We start from the raw sequence: 17298 nt of genomic DNA on the forward strand, positions 1-17298 counted from the left end.
CTTTTAATGAGACAGGTATGATGCATACCTTCAATCCCAGCAATTTGGAGGTAGAGGTAGGAGGATCACCATGAGTTCAAGGCCACCTTGAGAGTACTGAGTGAATTCCAACTCAGCCTGACCTAAAGTGAGACCCTACTTTGAAAGACCAAAAAAAAGAACTTTAAATGGTACTGGTCTTAGTATATACAGACTAACAGGTTAGATTTAAAAAAAATAACCCATCTATTGGTTGTCTACAAGAAACCTACCTCTCTGGCAAAGAAAACATAGCCTTAGAATAAATTAATGGAAAAAGAAATTTCAAACAAATATAACTAGAAAGAAAGCAGGTATAGAAATACTAATATCTAACAAAACAGAATTCAAATTTAAATTAGCCATAAGAAAAAAATAAACCCATTTCTGAGTAACTAAGGAAGCAATCCAGATAGTTGATAATGCATTAATTAAACACTACTGGTTGTAAAGACACAGACTGACCTAAACACAATTATAGAACTTGATTTAGATAACCCACTGTCACCAGTAGACTTATTAGTCATACAAAAAAATCAACAAAGAAACAACAGTTAAATGACATTATATATCAAGTAGACTTATCAGATATCTATAGAATATTCCATCCAAACAGTGCAGAGTACTTATTTTTCTCAGCATCCCTTATAATTTCTCTAAAACAGCCACCTATGAAAACATGGTAAATATCCTAGTCACTATGAGAAGGAAAATTCTTTTTTTCTAATATTTTGTTCATTTTTTATTTATTTATTTGAGAGTGACAGACACAGAGAGAAAGACAGATAGAGGGAGAGAGAAAGAATGGTGTGCCAGGGCTTCCAGCCACTGCAAACGAACTCCAGACGTGTGCGCCCCCTTGTGCATCTGGCTAACGTGGGACCTGGGGAACTGAGCCTCGAACCGGGGTCCTTAGGCTTCACAGGCAAGCGCTTAACCACTAAGCCATCTCTCCAGCCCGAGAATGAAAATTCTAACTACATTGAGATTCTATCTCACCCCATTCAGAATGCCTGTCACTGAAAAACATAAATAATTTAAAATACTGATAATGATGTAAGTACAAGTAACTCATATCACATCAGCGATGGTACAGGTGAAACCCCAAAGGAAATGGTGAGTTGAACATAAGTGCTGTTGTTACGGCAAACCTGACAATATGCACCAGGGAGATGTCAATAGACACTGAGGACAATCAAAATATAACAAAGAAGAATTCCAGAAGTTGCTGAGTGTTCAACACTAATGTGGACTTATATACACCTGCCAAAGCTCAAAGAACATTGGGGAAGCAGGGGGATGTGCTTGATTCAGGTGTCCCCCTTAAACTTAGGTGTTCTGAATGCTAGGTTCCCAGACGATGGATATTTGGGAATGAATGCCTCCTGGAGGGAGTGTATTGTTGGGGGCAGGCTTATGGGTATTATAGCCAGTTTCCCCATGCCAGTGTTTGACACACTCTCCTGTTGCTATTGTCAGTCTTATGTTGACCAAGGAGTGATGTCCACCCTCTGCTCATGCCACCGTTTTCAACCCTACCATCATGGAGCTTCCCTTCAAGTCTGTAAGCCAAAATAAACCTCTTTTTCCCATAAGCTGCACTTGGTTGGGTGATTTCTACCAGCAATGTGAACCAGACTGCAACAGTAAAGTGGTACCGAGGAGTGGGATTGCTGCTAGACACCTGACCGTGTGGCTTTGGCCTTTTGTGGAAGGATTTGAAACCCTGGCCTAAGAGAGGCCTTGCAGTGCTGTAAGTACACCTTGATGGATTATTCTGGTCAGAGTTGAAAGACCTGAATGCAGTAAGAACTATGGACTGTGAGGATTGATTAATGATGGTAAGAAAGAACTTTGCTTGGACTGGGCTAGCAGTTTGTGTAGGAAGCTGGTTATTATGCCTGGGTCCTGAGAAATTGTGCAGGGTTAATTTGTGCAGAAATGAACTGGTATGAGCAGAGGGATATGGCATAGAAAGAAAAATCTTTGGATGAACTACTGCCCATTCAGCTGCAAATGAGAGATTACCTTTGAGATTGGGCCAGCTGACCTGTACTGGGCAACAAAAGAATGTAGACTATTTTGAAGGGCTTGATTGCTCAAGGAGTGTCCTGTTCTTCAAAATCTGCTTTATTTCCCCTCCGGATTAACAAATTGGCACCCTACCTAGTATTGTGGAGTATAAGAATTGCTGGAAAGAGGGTCATTGAGTTTGCAACACGGTCTTGTATTTTGGAAATGGCCATGGGCAGTGTGAAGCGGGTTTGCTGGATGCCTGCATGGAGATCCCATGGGGCCATAAGGATGAACCGAGGGTTGCAGTGGAGACCTAATGGAGATGCCGGGCCATGAGATGGCTGCTAAGGAAAGATGCCAGTCTGATGAAGTTTTCCAGGACTGTGAGTAACCTAGCTGGAGGTGCGGAATTGGAAGTCCAGAGACTTGTTGCTGGTTAGAGTTATCAGACTGGGAGATTTGTCATTAACTAGAGTTGCTGAACTTGAAGCTACAGAGTTTGGTGTCTGCACTGTTTAAATCATGTATTGCTTAAGTATTTCTTTGATATGCCCAATGCCATCTTTTGCAGTGTGAATGTTTATTCTGTGCCATTATGGGTTTTGGGGGGGGGATTTTTTGGTATAATGGCTCAGTTAAAAGATCTTGGACTATGGGGATGTATGAACATCATTGGAATTGATAAAAACTATAGATACTTTTAAAGTTGGTTGAATACATTGCATTTTACATCATGTATGGTTATCAGTTTATAGGGGCCAACAGTGGAATGTGGTGGTTTGATTCAGGTGTCCACCATAAAGTTAAGTGTTCTGGACGCTAGGTTCTCAGATGATGGAGATTTAGGAATTAATACCTTCTGGAGGGAGTATATTGTTGGGGGTGGGCTTATGGGTATTATAGCCAGTTTGCCCATGCCAGTGTTTGGCACAATCTCCTGTTGCTATTGTCTGCCTTACGTTGCCCAGGGGTGATGTCCACCCTCTGCTCATGCCATCATTTTCTCCTGCTATTGTGGAGCTACCCCTCAAGCCTATAAGCCAAAATAAACCTCTTTTTCCCAGAAGCTTCTCTTGGTTGGGTGATTTCTATGAGCAATGAGAACCAGACTACAACAGGGTGGGAAAAGCCACATTGTGGGACAGAGTATCCAATGCCATTGCCCCACCACAATGATTAACTCCTGCTTTCATAGCCCATAACCCTATGGTGAATTCCAATGACTCCACTGAGGGGGGGGGGGTAGTGGTGAATGGGAACAACATTTGTGCATACAACAAAGTTTGTAATTAATAAAACAACTGAAATTATGTCTAATGGACACAACTCAAGATCCAATTAAGTAAAATAAGCCAGACTCAAAAAGATAAATATCTTGATAATCTTTCCATGTAGCAACCAAGTATCTTCTAATTTCCACTAGATATTACAGCATGCGTATGTTAATGAAATAGCATTACAAGAAGAGAAAGCTTCTCTTTCATATCAACAGAGTGAAATCTCCAGTCCTGAAGTAGATTGCAGTCCTGGGACTGGGTATACAAGAGGAGGAATGCACTTTAGATAGAAACATGGACAATTCCTCATAGTAGCTGAAGGGAACATGCAAGACAGGTATGGATTTCAGTAGATGAGAGAACACTCGGGAGCTGCAGTGGATGGACTCCCCTGATCTTTCCAATTTCAGTAAGATGGAAACAACAGGTAAGAATGAAGAAGAAAGTGCTGAAAGTGGGAGGAGAAGTTTGAAATAGTGTTTGTGAAGAATGAATAGATAAGGAAAAAATAATAACCACTAGAGTTTAGGGGTTAATGACTTACCTTGAGACCAGACAGTAAGATTGGCTATTTTCTTCTAACTTGGTGGCAACTGAGACAAACTTGCTAAAACTTAATTGATCAGGCAATTCTTAGTGTATTTTCTGACTAGCTATTTGATGACCATTGAGTAGAAAGATTGAGAAGCTAAATACTATTTTAGTGCTGTATAGCTGTATTCTAATGTCTGTACCTTAGAGTTGTAAGCAGAATTAAAAACAACAGTTTAGGGCTGGAGAGTTGGCTTAGCAGTTAAGTGCTTGCCTGTGAAGCCTAAGGACCCTGGTTCAAGGCTCAATTCCCCAGGACCCATGTTAGCCAGATGCACAAGGGGGCGCATGCATCTGGAGTTCATTTGCAGTGGCTAGAGGCCCTGATGCACCCATTCGTGCTCCTGCTCTCTTCCCCTCCCTTTCTCTCTCTCTCTCTCTCAATCTCTCTCTCTCTCTCTCTCTGCCTCTTTCTCTCTGTTGCTCTCAAATAAATAAATTAAAAAATTAAAAACAACAGTTTAAAGAAGTTTATTTCCTTTTTTGTTTCAATCTTCACATAATGGGGTAGTTTTTTTCTTTTTTGAGACAGGGTCTTGCTATGTAGCTCAGGGTGGCCTCAAGCACAAAATGGGTATGGGGTAGAAAGAGGTGGTAAATAACTAGATGCAAGTTTTTCTAATGAAAGATGCAAGTGTGAGAAAGTGCCAAGGAGTTGAGTGAGATCCAGGATGGATCAGAAAGTAATGAGGACATGAAATCTGAAGGAAAGGTAAAGTATGGTGAAGCCAGTGCATTACTGAGTCAAAGAATAATTTAAATTATGGTGCTAGGTACAGTGAGCTAGAACACTCTGAAGTCATTACTTCAAAAGGAAATGCTTTGGGGTAAGATTGTGGAAAGGTAGCCATGTCCTTATCAAAGTAAGATATATGAGGCTCTTTCTGTGGGAATGGGTGGATGAAGGAAGTAGAAAATAAAGTCATTACAGAAGAAGAGATGAAAGGCCTCAGTCCAGAGTACTGAATGATTTCACATGAACATGAAAATCAGGAAGAATTATGGCATATATAGGATTGGAATGAGAGAGCTGGAGGCCCAAATCTCCAGAGAATGTGAGGGAGTGGCCCAAAATCAGCTTATAACTGCAACAGGAAGGGTAGACAGTCATAATATTATGATTTTCATGCCAAAGTGCTTTAAGGAAGATGAGAACTTGGTTGTCAGGAGTAATAAAGACCAAAGACACATCTTCCTCACTTCAAAGTCCAGAAATTTTACCGAAGTTCACATACCATCTGGAGCTTCTATTGACCTCTACTAACATCACAAGATTCATACCTCATACCAAAAGAAGCTGAAAAGAAGATAGTCTCTCTGACTTAATGTAAAGCAGCGTGGAACAGAAAACAAGTACCACATGGCCAAGCTATCAGAAGACTCCAGGAAGTCCAGGCTTCAGTGAGAGCAGAAATGTGTAAGGTGTATTCAAAAAAGAAGTTGAAACCATAGGGGCTTTTGCTGGGGGTGGACATCAGCACATTTTGCAGAGGACTTGGAAAATAGTGACCAAAAGGAATAACAGACAGGACATAGGTCTTAGCTTTAGGAATGCTCTGGAAGCCTTGAATAAGAAGGGAAGTGGTTGGTCTGTTCTTGATCATTTGATCTTGATCATTGATGGGGGAGGTTGTTAGTGCTTAGAACCAAGAAAATGTGATATAGTCATATGAGAACTTTGCCAAAATAGGGTCCTTTTAATATCTGGTATTAGTTCTACCATTTCTTCATGTATTAAGTGTAGTTTCTTTTTTTTCTTTTATTCAACCTTACCTTAGAAATGCTAAACACCCCTAACCTGGGCCAGCTTATAATTTTGTAGAGTCTTATTAAGCTCTGAGGAACATAAAATAAAGTATAAACATGAAGAAAAATATCTACATTCCAAATGTAGGTTTCTGATGTCAAAAATTTCTGACCCTCATCCTAAAGAAGCAACTATGGCTATATATTTTATGGCTCAACATAAAGAATTGCTAAGAGAGGGCTGGAGAGATGGCTTAGTGGTTAAGCGCTTGCCTGTGAAGACTAAGGACCCCGGTTCAAGGCTCGATTCCCCAGGACCCACGTTAGCCAGATGCACAAGGGGGCACACGCGTCTGGAGTTCCTTTGCAGTGGCTAGAAGCCCTGGCACGCCCACTCTCCTCTCTCTCTGTCTCTGCCTCTTCTCTCTCTGGCTGTCACTCTCAGATAAATAAATAAAACTTAAAAAAAAAAAAGAATTGCTAAGAGAGAAGCACTGAATAATATCAGTGCAGTAAGATGTTTAGGGAAAGGGTCTTTAAAACATAACTGGGCATTGTACCAAATGTGCAGCTGTTTCTGTATAGAACTTTCTTCACATTCACTACAACAATAAACACACAAAAATCATCCCAAGGATATGGACTTACTAATGATTACAAAAATAAATTTCACCTGATGCTCTCAATGAGGGAAGTTCAGGTCAAGTTCATTGAGAAATAGCAAGATGAGTCAGTGGAAATAATCTGTAGAAATGATTCTTAATGATTTTTACAATTGTTTCCTTAATAATGGAATCTTAATAAGCAGGTCAATGTTAAATTAATAACATGGAAGTACTTTAAAAGGCATATTAAAACATGATTTTAGCCCATTCATTTCAGGCTTAAAGCCATATCCCCCTTTTTTCTCTTCCTGATAGCTTATCATCTATCGGAAGGAAATATTTAAGCTAGAAGATGAAATTTAAAGCATAAAATTAACAAGGAGGAAAAAATGTAGTTTTAACAACCACCAGACAAAAGCTATGTCAATTTAGAGCTACTCTCTTTTTGCCACTTACTGCTCCATTCAACTAATGATCCCTTGACTTAAATCATACTTTGCGATCTTCTAGAAAACAAGAGATGAATAAAATGTACTCTTACTCCCTAATCTCATCTTCCTCACCCCCAAAGGCATCTGGTTGAGGAAAGTAAACACTTTAGTAAACACAGTGCAATGTTAATTATTTATATCCCATATAGAACAGAGAATGGAAGATTTGAAGTGAATGATTTGTGTGTGTTTGTTTAATTGGTGATGAGGATAAAAGCCAAGGCTTCATGCATAATAGACAAGCTTTCTGTCACTAAACCATACCCACAGCACCTGATGGAGGCTGTGGTGGTTTGATTCAGATGTCCCCCATAAACTTAGGTGTTCTGAATGTTACGTTCTTAGCTGATGGAGATTTGGGAATTAACACCTCCAGGAGGCAGTGCATTGTTGGGGGCAGGCTTATGGGTGTTACAACCAGATCCCCCTTGCTAGTGTTTGGCACACTCTCCTATTGCTATTTTCTACCTTATGTTGGCCAGGAGGTGATGTCCACCCTGTGTACCTTCTATTGTTTTCCCTGACATCATAGAGCTTCCCCCTTGGGCCTGTAAGTCATAATAAACCTCTTTTTTCCAACAAACTGCTCTTAGTTGGTTGTTTTGTACCAGCAATGCAAATGTGACTGCAACAGAAGCCATGAAGTGTGAGGCAGTTTTCTGCACAGAAAAGTATGCCAAACAGAAAGGACATGTGGAAAGGCAGACAGAGAGGAGCAGCTCTGTGGGCAGGGATATGGGGATATAAAGGGAATAAGAGAGAGATTTTTCAGATATTGCCAAATCATCTCCTCTAGGCTTCATAAAAACCTCTGGTTGATAACCACTACTCTGCGATGTGCTCTGGTCCCTTCAATGAGAAATCATTTCTTCCCAGTGTTTATTCCACAGTACTCTAAACCCTTAAGTGTCCTACAACTAGATCAACCAAAACAGCAATAATTAAAATAACATTCAGTTGGGCTGGACGGATGGCTTAGCAGTTAAGGCATTTGCCTGCAAAGCCAAAGGACCCAGGTTCAATGCTCCAGGACCCATGTTAGCCAGATGCACAAGGAGGCGCACACATCTGGAGTTCATCTGCATGGCTGAAGGCCCTGGTGTGCTCATTCTCCCTCTCTCTCTCTCTCTCCCTCCCTCCCTCCCTCTCTCCCCCTCTCTCTCTCTCTCTCTCTCTCTCTCTCCTTCTTTCTCTGTCAAATAACTAAATAAATAAAAATAAAATATTTTAAAAAATAACATTCGGGCTGGAGGGATGACTTAGCAGTTAAAGTGTTTGCCTGCAAACCCAAAAAACCCAGGTTTGATTCCCCAGGACTCATGTTAGCTAGATGCACAAGGGGGCACATGCGTCTGGAGTTTGTTTGTTTGCAGTGGCTGGAGGCCCTGGCATGCCCATTCTCAAACTCTCACTCTCTCTCTCTCTCCCCGCCTTCTTTCTCTGTCAAATAAATAAATTAAATAACATTCATTACTATCTCTCTTTTGTTTCTATCTGTTGACTGTGGGCCTGTCCTCTTCCACATTGTGAGCTGTTACAGAGACCTGTCTTGTTATTCTCTCTAGTTCCACAATAGTGCCTTTGCATAGTGGGCAATTAAGACATGTTAGATTAAACTGATCAGACCACTGTCCTTGTTATTTTGCCTTCTGACTAGCTATTTGATGGTCTTGTAAGTAGAAAGACTAAGAGGCTAAAAATCATTCTAGTGCTGTTATGTAAGTTTTTTTTGTCTATACCTGAAAGTTGCAAGAAACAATACATTTGAAGAACTTTGTTTTTTTGTTTTAAATTTCATACTGTGGATTTTTTTTTTTTTTCTTCTTAAGATAGGCTCTTGCTCTTAGCTCAGGTCCAAACTCTACCTCTGCCACAGCCTCCCAAATGCAAGGATTACAGATGAACAACACTATACCCAGCTGGCACTTCAGAGTAAATATTAATTTTCAAACTTGGTTTTGGTTAACATAGTGATGTGTTTTATTTGAATTTAGCTTGTTAGTTTGCAAACTAAATGAGTTTTGAGTGCAAGCTACCAAGTAGAATTTTATATGAGGTAACAGTTCAGTACCCAACCGCAGATAGCATTCTTAGATTGCCTAATTTGTTGAAATTTCTTGAAAGTTTCTTTTTTTAAATTTTTGTTCATTTTTATTTATTTATTTGAGAGTGAAAGATAAAGAGGCAGAGAGAGAGAATGGGTGTGCCAGGGCCTCCAGCCACTGCAAACGAGTGTGCCCCCTTGTGCATCTGGCTAACGTGGGTCCTGGGGAATCAGGCCTTGAACCATGGTCCTTAGGCTTCACAGGCAAGTGCTTAACCGCTAAGCCATCTCTCCAGCCCTCTTGAAAGTTTCTTGAAGGCAGAAACACAGCTAATATTTCTCCTCTTTCCACTTCATCAGTAAGTAGTTTTGAGATAACTAGTTACAAACTTCAAGAAGGGTAATGGGTGGGGATGAATACATTGACCTAGAATGCTCCAAGAACTAGATTTCAGGTTTTATTAAATATGTATGCATTTTACTTTAGAGAGAGACAGGGAGAGGAAGAGACAGATAGAAAGAGAGAGAATGGGTGTACCAGAGCCTCCAACCACTGAAAATGAACTCCAGATGTATGTGCCACCTTGTACATCTCGTGGTACGTGGGTACTGGGGAATCAAACTTGGGTCCTTAGGTTTTGTAGGCAAGCACCTGAACTGCTGAGCCATCTCTCTAAGCCCCAGGGTAAGTTTTAAAGGTTGTGATATGTGGCAAAGCTTACTAGAGGCTTATTTCAATACTTACATACCCATTGTTTCCTAATTTCTTTGTAACAGTTGAGATTTTATAGCTCAGCCCTATATCATTCAAAATAAAAGACCTTGGGGCAGGAAGTCAAGCTCAGTGTAGAGCATACCCAAAACCCTGGGTTCAACCTCTAGCATCAAAATAAATAGTAGTGATTTGGATGCAAAATACTCCCCATAGGCTCATGCACTTGAGCACTTGGTCCCCAGAGGGTAATACTATTTTAAAACACCTTTAAGAAGTGGGACCTACATAGAGAAAATGAGGTGCTAGGGGACAACCATGCCTTATGGGTTATAGTCCACTCTGGTTTCTGGCCTGAGCTCTACTTCTTGGTCTGTGGAGAAATGCTCAATGTCAGCCACACATGGAACTGCCATGAGCTCTACCACACTTTCCTTCTTTCCTTGTCAGGCTGGGTTGTATCCTTTGAAACCATGAGCTAAAAGAAATCCTTCAAGTTTTTTCCATCAGGTATGTTGTCACAGCAACAAGTAATAACATGTACTCACACACAAGCAAACCAGTTTACTCTCTAGCTTCTTTGAGTTCATAGAGTCATACAACTAAGCTCTGGGTCATGAAGTAAAGGTCAAGACATTATTTGAAACTGCTGAAAAGGGGCTTAACAGATGCTGACTCACAGCAAGGTTCAGTGCTCATCCTGGCACTCAGGAAGCTAAGGCAAGAGGATATTGAGATTGCAATTATCCTAAGTTACACAGTAAGATCCATCTTTCAAAAAGTATGAAAAGATGTTTTTTAAACTGAAAAGAGTAATTTTTTTACTCTTCTACATGTCTTTATTCTTTTCTTCCTTTTATATACCTCATAAGTAATGACTAGAACTCCTGAAGTCATGATAGATCATGAGTAGACTTGATCAAGGAAGCCATATCCTAAGATAATGGTGCAAAATGACAGTAATTGGGGTTTCTAATGACACTGTGGAGCTGTTACAGTTGCATCAAATTATTAATCTCTGGTTTCTCTCACTCTAAATATACATACTTTTGGAGTTCAATATTTATATTCAGCTTTTCTTAATCATAATTGATATAATTAGAATTCAACAATATTTTAGTGCCTACTATGTACCAAGACAGCAATTTTCAACAAACAATATATGTTTCCCAAATTTCAGTTTTAAAAAAAAAAAATGTGTTCATACCATACTTGGAAGGTTTTTAATCAAAATCTACATTGCAAGCCTCTGGCATGAATATAAATGATTAGATATAGATATCAATGAATTAGATAACGTGCATGGCATATACATGGTTGGTTATATATAGTATGTTATATGTGTATGTGTTTGTATAGAAAGAGGGACACTTACTTTTTAATAGCATTCCCTTCTGTTTGATTCCTACAGGTTCAAAGTAAAATAATGTCACCTTTTTCTAATTTTGGTAATTTTTTCCTAGTCAGCCTAGCTAAAGAAATGTCGTCCTGCTAATCTTTTCAAGAAATCAGTTTTGGAGTCTGAGAAGATGGCTAAATGGTTAAAGACACTTGCTTGCTAAGCCTGCTAACCTGGTTTCAATTTCCCAGTGCTCAGGTATAGCCAGTTTCACAATGGCACATGTGTCTGGAGTTTGTTTGCAGTGACAAGAGACCCTGAGGTATGCCCACTCGTTCTCATTCTCTCTCTCTCTGCCTCCCTGCTTACAAATAAAAAATGTTTAACAACAACAACAACAAAAAAAATAGTTAAAATTTTAAAAAGAAATCCAGACTAGAGAAATGGCATAGCAGTTGAGGTGCTTACCTGCAAAGCCATAGGATCCAGGTTTGATTCCCCAGTATCCACATAAAGCCAAATGTAGTACATGCATCTGGAATTCATTTGCAGTGGCTGGAGTCCCTGGCATGCCCATTCTCTTTCTATCTCCTTCTCTCTCTCTCTCTCTCTCTCTGAAATAAATAAAAAATGTTTTAAAATTTTTTTCATTAATTTTGGTTTCAGTTATGACAATTGATTTTCTTCCATTCTATTTTGTCTTCTCTATATTGCTTATACTTGTTCTTACATCTGCTGTCACCTTTGTTATTTTTTTTTTCTCCTGTTTAACTTGAATTTACCATGATCTTCTTTTTCAAATACTTCAAAATACAGGTTTATAGAACTAGATTGAAATCTTTCTTCTTTCCAACTATAAGTATCCATAACTATACAGTTCCCTCTAAGCACTGCACTATGAATATATGTTTTTAAATATTTATTTATTTATTTGAGAGAGAAAAGGGAAGGGGGGGGAGAATATGCCAGGGCCTCCAACCACTGCAAATGAACTCCAGACACATGTGCCCTCTTGTGTGTAATGTGGGTCCTGGGAAATGGAGCCTCCAACCAAGGTCCTTAGGCTTCACAGGCAAGTGCTTAACCAGGAAGCCATCTCTCTAGCCCATGAGTATATATTTTTTTAATTTTTATTTATTTATTTATTTGAGAGAGACAGACACAGAGAGAAAGACAGATAGAGGGAGAGAGAGAGAATGGGCGCGCCAGGGCTTCCAGCCTCTGCAAACGAACTCCAGATGCGTGCGCCCCCTTGTGCATCTGGCTAACGTGGGACCTGGGGAACCGAGCCTCGAACTGGGGTCCTTAGGCTTCACAGGCAAGCGCTTAACCGCTAAGCCATCTCTCCAGCCCCATGAGTATATTTTTTAACTCTACAGAGACTGATACATAGACTTACTGAGTAACAGCTGAACTTCCACCACATAAGGCATTTTCTATTTTCCAGCATGGTTACTGATGTTTTGAGTAGGCAAAGCTTCACTTATAAACTAAAATGCTCTGGTTTCTGTTGGTTAAATAATATAGAAAGAGTCTTTCTTTTAGACAAAAGATTTCTTTTGTAACCTAGTCTAAAAATCAACCATAATACCAGGGGCTTAGATGATAAGGACCCTTCTGAAGGGTTGATGTAAAGCTTTCTTTTTTAGTTATGTTTTTAATAACCATTTTTATGACTGAAAACAATGTTTACATCTAGAAGCAAAAGTCAACTAATAGCAAAAACTTTCTGTGCTATCAAAGTCCCTTCTCTTAGCCTGTATACTTGCTTGTTTGCCCTGGTTTTCTCATGATTTGGCAGCATTACCACCAACTCCACGTGACAAGTGACATCATTGCTATAATGAGAACTCCAAGCAGCACCTCTGGATGGAGGCCCATCTGTGTGCCAGCTCCCACACTTGAAAAAACACATTCCAAATTCATTCAGCATGCCAGTGCCATTTAGTCACTGTGACATATCCCAAATTTTGGATTTTGTGCAAAAACTAGTCTGTGCCCACAACATTAATCATGGATCATATTTTATGACGTTTGACAACAACTTAAAAGGTTCTCATTTCTGGCAGGTGGCTTTGCCAATCTGCAAGTATATGCAAAATAAATTCTAAACAATATATTGTGTGGCTGAAAATACATTGTGAAGAAGAGTCCACTCAGTCCTGAATTCTTTCTCAGGGACACATAAGCCAGTCTTGCAAAGGAAGTATGATTGCCCCAGGTACTCATAGAAAGCCAAAGAAAAGGCAACAGCTCATGTGCCAGGAGATGCTGAGAACACTGGCATAATCACAAATGTTGGCAGGACCATGAGTTTGAGATGGCTAATTTAAGCAACAAGATCCTGGCAAACAGATTTATTTAGGGCAAGGGTGCATCAGGAAGATGCCAGAAAAATACATCAAGCTGTGCCTTATATGTACTTTGCAGTGATGATGAAACAACTGACATTAAAGAGTCAAGTCACACTTTAATATAATCTAAAACTCATCAACAAGAAGTACAGTTTACTTCAGATCTCTGCAACTCCAAGATGGAGCTTGATCTGATTTAAGGTCTGTGATAAAGCTTCCTTTCAAAGGTGTTCATCCATGAAGAGATTTCTCCTTATGTTTAGGTTCAACTGATTAAGCCAAATGCTCTTATATATTAATTCATGTTAAAAAGCAAGCTATTTTACATTTGACCATATCATTCCCATTAAACAGAAGAAGCTATTTTTTCCAGTTTTATTTTTTTCTATTTTTGTAATTTATTTTATTTACTTGAGAGAGAGGGGGGCAGATAAAGAGAACGGTCACTCCAGGGCCTTCAGCCACTGCAAATGAACCCCAAATGCATGTGCCACCTTTTGCATCTGGCTTACGTGGGTCCTGGGGAATCGAACTTGAGTCCTTTGGCTTTGCAGGCAAGCGCCTTAACTGCTAAGCCATGTCTCCAGCCCCTTTTATTTTTCTAATGAGTATGTATCATAGAAACTCTTGAAAAAATAGATTGAGCCTTTAACTGCAGACACAAGTCTACATAGATCCCTTTAGAGTTATATTCGACAATAAGATTAAACCTCGATTTCTGCTTTTTATGATTGTGTCTATTGCTTCACAGGTCAACAGACAATAAGTCAATAGTAAAATACTCCACTTGGAGCATTCTGCTTTTTCACGACTGTCCATTGCCCTTGCTTCTCCAGACAGCCTCCTATCTGCAGCTTACCTAACCCACTTCCTTTCTGGCTTCACTGATGCTTAGTTTGGTGTATTTGCAATGCCTTGGGTTAAAGACTTCATACCCTGGCAGCTTAGAACTCTCATTTGTCATAGGAAAATGATATTTGCATGAATTATCTTTCCCTGGAATTTGCTTAGACCTAGATTCCAATTCTAATTTTAGAGTTTCCTTTCATCCCCAAGGCCAGAAGTGCAGGAAGAAGCAATAGTAGAGGGGTTCTCCACAGAAAGATGCAGGAAGAAGTAACAGGAGAAGAGGGGCTCTCCACAGGAAGAGGTAACAGGAGAAGAGGGGTTCTCCACAGGAAGAGGTCAGGAGAAGAGGGGTTCTCCACAGGAAGAGGTCAGGAGAAGAGGGGTTCTCCACAGGAAGAGGTAACAGGAGACGAGGGGTTCTCCACAGGAAGAGGTAACAGGAGAAGAGGGGTTCTCCACAGGAAGAGGTAACAGGAGAAGAGGGGTTCTCCACAGGAAGAGGTAACAGGAGAAGAGGGGTTCTCCACAGGAAGAGGTAACAGAAGAGGGGTTCTCCACAGGAAGAGGTAACAGGAGAAGAGGGGTTCCACAGGAAGAAGTAACAGAAGAAGAGGGGTTCCACAGGAAGAAGTAACAGGAGAAGAGGGGTTCTCCACAGGAAGAGGTAACAGAAGAGGGGCTCTCCACAGGAATATGAATGAAGAAGTAACAGAAGAAGAGGGTTCTCCACAGGAAGAAATAACAGAAGAGGGGCTCTCCACAGGAAGATGAATGAAGAAGTAACAGAAAAAGAGGGGTTCCACAGGAAGATGCAGAAAGAAGAAACAGGAGAAAAGGGATTCTCCACAGGAAGAAATAACAGGAGAAGCGGGTTGTCCACAGGAAGAAGCAACTGAAGAAGAAGAGTTTGCCACAGGAGGAAGTGACAGTAAAAGAGAGGTTCTCCACAGGAAGTAACAGAAAGAAGAAGCAAGAGGAGCAGAGGGGCTTGCCACAAGAAGAGCAAATTCTGATTTGAAGGCCTCGTGACTTAAAACCTGGCAAAGCACAAAAGCAAAAGCTGCTTCCTCTCTCTCTCACTCATGTGTTCAGATTCTTCCCATGAGTTACAGGTCTCTATTGTAAGGGAAGAAGCCCACTCAATTCCTATCCAAGCACTACTCTGATGGGATTTATCACTTTAAAATATAGACTATAACTTAATGTCTTAGGTATTTTCTATGTTTAGGAAAAATGTGTTGTTAGTCAACTTGAATCATAGTTGTCTCTCTCAGTAGCTGCTCCTAAAACTTTATTTTTCCTTATTTATGAAATAAGTTACATTTAACTTTAAAGTCAGGTAGACATGTTTTCCTTTGTAACCACATTGTATTCTTTTTTATAATGGAAGTTATTCTCTTGATAATTTGACTCTGCACTTTTTTAATGTTTTTGTTTTTATTTATTTATTTTGGTTTTTCAATGTAGGGTCTCACTCTAGCCCAGAATGACCTGGAATTCACTATGTAGTCTCAGGCTGTCCTTGAACTCACAGCGATCCTCCTACCTCAGCCTCAGTGCTGGGATTAAAGGCATGTGCCACCATGCCTGACTGCATTTTTTAAAAATATTTTTGTTTATTTTATTTATTTGAAAGCAACAAACAGACGGAGAGAGAGAAAGAGGCAAATAGATAGAAAGAGAATGGGTCCTGGGGAATCAAGCCTTTTCCAGGGTCCTTAGGTTTCACCGGCAAGTGCTTAACTGCTAAGCCATCTCTCCAGCCCCTCACTGCACATTTTAAAGAAACAAAATTTTAGTTGGAAAAGGCTGTAGAAATAATCTTTTGAACCCAAAACACAAGTCCCTATGTCAGTCTGGCTATGTCAAAATTACTAGAGAGTTCTAAACTATGTTGAATGATTAGCATGAGCAAGGACCTTGGTTCCATACCCAGCACCTACAAAAAATAAAGAAATAATTTAAAAAGAAAATATAGATTCCCAAAGGCTTTCCCTCAGAGATTCTGATCTATTAAGTCCATGAAGTTCTAAGGAATCTGTATTTAAATGTTATATATGTGTGTTAATTTTAATGTGCAGAAAAATTTTCTTCAAGGCTCTTAATAAATGAGAAAACAGATCAAGAGTGAAAATGAGACATTTTCAAAATCACACAGTCACATGGTAGCTCAGCTATAATTGGAAACTAGAGCTCCTGACATTTAGGCCATTGCTTTTTCCATAATGTCAAGATGCTACTCCTAAGGAATTTGGAATTTTTCCCAAAATTTTATAGTAGTATATTCTACCAGCCGTGCTAGATGCATAGCCATAGCTATGGGAAGACATAGTTCTATTAAAGCCCTGGGTTAACCATCACCTCCACTCCAGCAGGCACAGCTAATTGAACTAGGGAAAGGTATCTGATCAAGTTTGGCAAATCCATAGAGTGACTACAGATCAATGAACTTCAAATACCAAATAATGCAGGTTTACTAATTTAATGACTGGAATCTGCTAATCTTTAAGCCCCTCATATCTGTCTGTGCATTTTAGGCAATAGTGTTTACAATCCAGTTCTCATATATCTTTTTAGTAAAATGTGTAACCAATGGCAAATATTTCAAATTTTAAAACATGAGACTAATACAAATTAAAGATGTAAAAACAAAATACTTCTACCTTACTTAATATTTTAGTGCTATTTTATTTTCATTATTATTTTATTAAAATACTTTATGTAAGCTGGGAGTGGTGGCTCATATCTTTAATTCTAGCTCTTAGAAGGCTGAAATAGGAGGATCACCATGAATTCAAGGCCAGTCTGGGCTATGGAGTTGAATTTCATGTCAGCTTGACCTAAAGTGAGACCCTGCTTCAAAAAAGTGGGGGATGGGGCTGGAAAGATGGCTTAGCAGTTAAGCGCTTGCCTGTGAAGCCTAAGAACCCCGGTTTGAGGCTCGGTTCCCCAGGACCCACGTTAGCCAGATGCACAAGAGGGTGCACACATCTGGAGTTCATTTGCAGTGGCTGGAGGCCCTGGCACGCCCATTCTCTCTCTCTCTCTCTCTCTCTCTCTCTCTCTCTCTCTCTCTCTCTGCCTCTTTCTCTCTCTGTCTGTTGCTCTCAAATAAATAAATAAAAATAAACAAAAAAATTTTAACCCTCCGTAATCTGTCCTCCTCCAGGGGTTGGAGCCTTGCCTCTAAAAAAACAAAAAAAAAGGGGGGGATATAGGAAGGCTAGAGAAATGGCTCAATGGTTAAGTATGTTTT

The sequence above is a fragment of the Jaculus jaculus genome, chromosome 8 (genome assembly GCF_020740685.1).
Source record: "Jaculus jaculus isolate mJacJac1 chromosome 8, mJacJac1.mat.Y.cur, whole genome shotgun sequence".
Lineage (NCBI taxonomy): Eukaryota > Metazoa > Chordata > Mammalia > Rodentia > Dipodidae > Jaculus > Jaculus jaculus.